This window comes from Rhagoletis zephyria, unplaced genomic scaffold (assembly GCF_001687245.7).
Source record: "Rhagoletis zephyria isolate East Lansing unplaced genomic scaffold, Rhagoletis_zephyria_1.1 Rzeph_scaffold_03060, whole genome shotgun sequence".
In the NCBI taxonomy this organism is placed as follows: domain Eukaryota; kingdom Metazoa; phylum Arthropoda; class Insecta; order Diptera; family Tephritidae; genus Rhagoletis; species Rhagoletis zephyria.
This window is the reverse complement of record NW_016160144.1, coordinates 61988-68959: the sequence shown is the minus strand read 5'-3', so window position 1 is coordinate 68959 and position 6972 is coordinate 61988.

The window sequence follows — 6972 nt, the reverse complement described above, 5'->3', positions numbered from 1 at the left end:
AAGTGTGTTCGATATACTCATTTCTTGTGTTGCATATAAACACTTGCATTTGAAGCGAGCTACGCTGACACGAGTTAATTCGATACCGCGTTTGATGCCATATAAACAAGGTAATAGCTTGAGTAGGGACAGAGTTGCATTCCCAGCAAGGACGACCTAACGCATACTCCAATACACTTACAAAATTGTCAATTAAAACCAACACATTTGCATATTAGCGTATCCATATGCCATTCTTTGCGTTATATAACACGTTATTAATCGCATCATAATATTTGATTGAAAAGAGACAACTACATATAGGATAATATAATAGCGAATTCCATGTAAAAGAGAAAACTGCCCACACGTGTAACGATCAGTGTTGCCATTGTGCGACTAAAGGGGCAATTTGACACTTTTTAAGCGCCAATACCCTTTGACCAGACTTTTTGAAAATTTTGATTGTTTTACCCTTTTCCAAAATTATGTGCGACTTTTGCCCCTTTTCAGAGATTTTTAAAAAAATGTTAACAGAACCATGCTGTTAAAAAATTTTTCCTCCCGTAAGTATGAAAAAATACACCACTTAAAACTTTTAAAGGAAATGCAACCCTTCTCCTTGCAGCAACTAGATTTATGTGTATGTTTGCAACCCTATTTTGTGCAAAGCTTGCCGGCTATTTTTTTTTAATCTAACAAATTTATTCTTTTAATATTAAAGAAAGGCAAAAATTTTATGGTGACCCTTTTTTTCGTCAATGACCCCTTTTTGGCGACTTTCTGAAAATTTTCAACGGCAACACTGGTAACGATTATATGTTAGATTTCTCCAGGAGCCCTTTGTAAAAAGATGGAAAGGTTTTGAATTTCTCACACAAACTTTTTGTAGTACTAGGTGTATATAACGCATTAGCTTACAGATAGGATTCTTACTGGGTTGGCTTCAGTTTATCAAGTTTATTCAGTGAAATCGCTGGAGAAATTTATCAGAAATGTGTAAACTAGTTTCCATACAAATTTTTACAGTTAATTTATAAGGTTTACACAGTTTTAAGTTTACACGGTTTACAATGCATTTATAAGGTTTGATGAATACCCTTAATATAAGGATGCAACGTGTTAACTACTTATGAACTACATTCATAAATCCCTCAAGCAGCTGGTTGAACCTACCTTAATATATTTTATTTTTAATATTTATATTGAGCTTTGTACCGCGATTGTTTATTAGGAAAAATTGAAAAAGCAACAAAGTCTTAAACGGTAGAAGTTATAGCAGCTATTTCGGAGGTCACCACATCTCTTCATCAGACTTCTTTTTTCTAGACTTCAGCAGGGATCGAACCTGCGAATTNTTTTTTTTTTTAATCTAACAAATTTATTCTTTTAATAGTAAAGAAAGGCAAAAATTTTATGGTGACCCTTTTTTTCGTCAATGACCCCTTTTTGGCGACTTTCTGAAAATTTTCAACGGCAACACTGGTAACGATTATATGTTAGATTTCTCCAGGAGCCCTTTGTAAAAAGATGGAAAGGTTTTGAATTTCTCACACAAACTTTTTGTAGTACTAGGTGTATATAACGCATTAGCTTACAGATAGGATTCTTACTGGGTTGGCTTCAGTTTATCAAGTTTATTCAGTGAAATCGCTGGAGAAATTTATCAGAAATGTGTAAACTAGTTTCCATACAAATTTTTACAGTTAATTTATAAGGTTTACACAGTTTTAAGTTTACACGGTTTACAATGCATTTATAAGGTTTGATGAATACCCTTAATATAAGGATGCAACGTGTTAACTACTTATGAACTACATTCATAAATCCCTCAAGCAGCTGGTTGAACCTACCTTAATATATTTTATTTTTAATATTTATATTGAGCTTTGTACCGCGATTGTTTATTAGGAAAAATTGAANATTTTTATTGAGCTTTGTACCGCGATTGTTTATTAGGAAAAATTGAAAAAGCAACAAAGTCTTAAACGGTAGAAGTTATAGCAGCTATTTCGGAGGTCACCACATCTCTTCATCAGACTTCTTTTTTCTAGACTTCAGCAGGGATCGAACCTGCGAATTCGATGTTCAAAGTCAGAAGAGTTAACCACTGAGCTATGTACATCCCGTAAACTCTTGTTGCTAATTCATTTTCCTTATTCAACCAACTACTATCAAGTGCAGCTGATTTGCCGCTATTTAAACTCGACAGCGTGGTTGTTGTTGTCAATTCTATACATCCATTTGCTTATTTGCTTTTTTGTATAGTTTCAGGCAGGCTCTTCCTAAACTATGTATTTGTCAATGTTATTGTGGCTTGTTAACATTTTATTTTTAATATTTTTATTGAGCTTTGTACCACGATTGTTTATTGGGAAAAATTGAAAAAGCAACAAAGTCTTAAGNCCAGGAGCCCTTTGTAAAAAGATGGAAAGGTTTTGAATTTCTCACACAAACTTTTTGTAGTACTAGGTGTATATAACGCATTAGCTTACAGATAGGATTCTTACTGGGTTGGCTTCAGTTTATCAAGTTTATTCAGTGAAATCGCTGGAGAAATTTATCAGAAATGTGTAAACTAGTTTCCATAAAAATTTTTACAGTTAATTTATAAGGTTTACACAGTTTTAAGTTTACACGGTTTACAATGCATTTATAAGGTTTGATGAATACCCTTAATATAAGGATGCAACGTGTTAACTACTTATGAACTACATTCATAAATCCCTCAAGCAGCTGGTTGAACCTACCTTAATATATTTTATTTTTAATATTTATATTGAGCTTTGTACCGCGATTGTTTATTAGGAAAAATTGAAAAAGCAACAAAGTCTAAGCGGTAGAAGTTATAGCACTATTTCGGAGATCACCACATCTCCTCATCAGACTTCTTTTTTCTAGACTTCAGCAGGGATCGAACCTGCGAATTCGATGTTCAAAGTCAGAAGCGTTAACCACTGAGCTATGTACATCCCGTAAACTCTTGTTGCTAATTCATTTTCCTTATTCAACCAACTACTATCAAGTGCAGCTGGTTTTCCGCTATTTAAACTCGACGGGCAGGCTCTTTCTAAACTATGTTTGTCAATATTATTGTGGCTTATTAACATTTTATTTTTAATATTTATATTGAGCTTTGTACCACGATTGTTTATTGGGAAAAATTGAAAAAGCGACAAAGTCTTAAGCGGTAGAAGTTATAGCAGCTATTTCGGAGATCACCACATCTCTTCATCAGACTTCTTTTTTCTAGACCTCAGCAGGGATCGAACCTGCGAATTCGATGTTCAAAGTCAGAAGCGTTAACCACTGAGCTATGTACATCCCGTAAACTCTTGTTGCTAATTCATTTTCCTTATTCAACCAACTACTATCAAGTGCGGCTGATTTGCCGCTATTTAAACTCGACATCGTGGTTGTTGTTGTCAATTCTATACATCCATTTGCTTATTTTTGCTTTTTGTATAGTTTCAGGCAGGCTCTTCCTAAACTATGTTTGTCATTGTTATTGTGGCTTATTAACATTTTATTTTTAATATTTACATTGAGCTTTGTACCACGATTGTTTATTAGGAAAAATTAATATATTCCCATACACTTTTTTGTAGATGCAAAATAAATTTCAACTTAAATATCGATGTTGCGGGTAAAGTATCGATGTGTTCGATATATCGATCTGGAGATATCGATTCAATAAATCGATTAATGCACCATGAAATATCGATATTCAGAATAATCGATACGATATTGAACATTCCTGGGCAATACCTGAATCTTGCTGTTGTGGTTTTGGCAACACGTTCTTATCAGAGCTTGGACCAATGTAAGAATGTTCGATATTTAAGAAAGTATCGATATTATGAATCAATTTAATACCTTGCATGTAAAATCGATATAGCGATATATCGGTCTGAACAATATCGATATCGGAAAAATCGATGTTAAAAATCCTACTCCCAATTGAATAGAATATAAGACCTGCCTGTCAACTCACCTAATTGTGTTATTTCCATCTTGTATATTTACTGAGGATTAAAACGGCATGCCGGTCGACTCAAGCGGTTTGTCAAACTTAAGAGCTAAATAAATCACTCAAGCTGCTGATTAAAGCTACTTTAGTATTTTCCCATAAACTTTTTTGTAGATCAAAAATAAATTTCAGCTTAAATATCGATATTGCGGGTAAAGTATCGATGTCTTCGATATATCGACCTTGGGATATCGATTCAAAAAATCGATTATCATTCCATGAAATATCGAGATTCAGAATAATCGATACGATATCGAACATTCCTAGACCAATGATTATGAAGATGAACAACATACTGTCAGGTGTAAACTCCGAGTTATGTTTTATTTTAAATACTATCTTTTAATACAACCATTCCACTGTAAAATAGCATTAAAAAGAAGAAGAAGAATGAGTTCAAAAAGAACGGCAGTTGAAGTTGTACTGGAAGTGAGACACGTCGAAAATCAGGTTTGACTATTCATTGAATATCATTAAAATTAATTAGTTAAAAACAAAAGGCTCATACAATTGTGTACTAGAAACGCGTTTAAATGCTATTAAATATAAAATGAGTGAATTATAAACGTAAAACTTTAATCAGTTGTGCGAAAGTAAAATAACTTTATTAATAATTAAATGCGGAAAAATTGAGACTCCGCTGAGCATCGTGTACCAGTGAAATTCTGAGAAAGTGAGACTCCTTCGAAATTGTTGTGCAAACGATTGATTTATGGCGNAGAATGAGTTCAAAAAGAACGGCAGTTGAAGTTGTACTGGAAGTGAGACAGGTCGAAAATCAGGTTTGACTATTCATTGAATATCATTAAAATTAATTAGTTAAAAACAAAAGGCTCATACAATTGTGTATTAGAAACGCGTTTAAATGCTATTAAATATAAAATGAGTGAATTATAAACGTAAAACTTTAATCAGTTGTGCGAATGTAAAATAACTTTATTAATAATTAAATGCGGAAAAATTGAGACTCCGCTGAGCATCGTGTGCCAGTGAAATTCTGAGAAAGTGAGACTCCTTCGAAATTGTTGTTGCAAACGATTGATTTATGGCATCGGTTCAAACGGCCGGTAAATTTAAAAATTGCTCGTTGATTCTCTGTCGGCAACCACATAACAGTTACGTTCGCGTAGCTGTTAATTGTTCAAGTTCAACCAAAACTTGCAGGTTTTTGCGTTCGCGTACGCAAAAAACTTGCACAGTAGGGGAAACTGAGAGAGCAAAGTGACATTTCATTTCGAGGGGAAGCTGCTGGTTTCTGCTGGAAAAATTTTTGCCAACAGCAAATTGCCAACAGGGAAACAGCTGATCAAAAGCAGCTGGTTTGAATTTACGCAAATCACAAAATTGAATGTTGGTTTGGAAGTTAAAAATGACAAAATGCGACTTATTAAATTTGTAAGAAGTAAGTTGTTATTTGTTTAATCAATAAACTGTGTCAGGATATCAGCTGTTCGTCTAACTTGCAAGTTTCTGCAAATTTTCTGTTCGCGTACTATTTGGGATGTTTTTCTCTTGTGAGAGAACAGATGACGTTTCGCCGTAATCTGGCAGTTGGTTGGTTTTAACTGGAGATTTTAAACGAACGCACCTAACATTGTTCGTACATATTCGAATACGTTTTAGTTCATACGAGTGTATGAAAACAAATAGTTCTCTCGCTTACGCACGTGTAATTTGCATACGCTTTGTGAATTTGGTAAGTCGATAAGAAACGAAGAGTTGAACAGAGTGGAATTAGCGATCGTTCCAATTCTCTCACTCAAAATTTGAATTCTTTGCATTCGCCTTGCAAAGTAACCTACGAATGAAACGAAGCAAAAGAATATTTTTCTATGCAAACGTGTTGCATTGAAAAGCGACAAAACGTTTATACATACGAACGTGCGAGTAGTGCATGTAGGCGAATAGCATGATTCAATAATGGAAGATTTTTTCGAGATTCCAATTACAATTCGAATAATAACGAGCCAGCGTAAAGTTCATGATTCAATAATGAAAGCGTTAGAATAGAGAGACAATATTCAAGAAAAAAAAGAATCTGATTGTCTAATTAGAATGAACGCGTAATCAAAACAAAACGAAAAGTAGTGGTAAATATCGAGATTACTACTATTCATAGTGGACAATTTCATATGCTAAAGAATAATGGAAGTTTAAAAAAAAAAAAAGAAAAAGTTCCCGAAGTATGAAACTTAACGAATTGCGAGATGGGTGCCGAAAAATGAAATTGCCAACAGGTGGCACAAAGAAAGATTTGATTCGTCGTCTCGAAGACAATGATGTGATGAAACTTACGATAGTGCGAACGACGACTCAACCCAATTAAAGCAACGCATATGGATTTTAGAAAAATCGCTCGCCGAGTTGGAAACGCGTCGGGAAGTAAACGAAACCTTACCGGTCGCGCAAAATTTTAACCCTACACGAGTTTCGTTGCCGGTACACGCGAATGTGTATACAGCGAACCCGTATGTATCAATACCGTGTTCTAATGCAATTAGTAGCATCACAAATTCCAGTTTATACTACTACTGAAATTTCAAATATGCCTCATCGTGGTGGCGGATTGAATTCGTAATATGCCCCCAACGTTCCATGTTCTACGAGTCAGCCTACGTCTTGGCCTGAACCCGTATAATCGAATCCACAACAAATGTATCACACATCAACATTTTTGCCAAGTTCAACTATACCTCAGCAAACGTAGAATACACCAACGACTTGGTCCGTGCCGGTAACATCACAACCACCATACGCTACATCAACAAAGTATATTCCAACAGGTAACATACCAAGTGCGCCACACTACGCAGGTAATTATCAAAATAATTCACCAGTTTTTGTAACGCCGCAGTTCCAAAATCCATATGGTAATGTTCGAGAGGTCATAACACTACTCCCTGAATTTAATCTGTCGGACAGCAAAACGTTAAATCCGCAACAGTTTGTTAAACATACCGAAA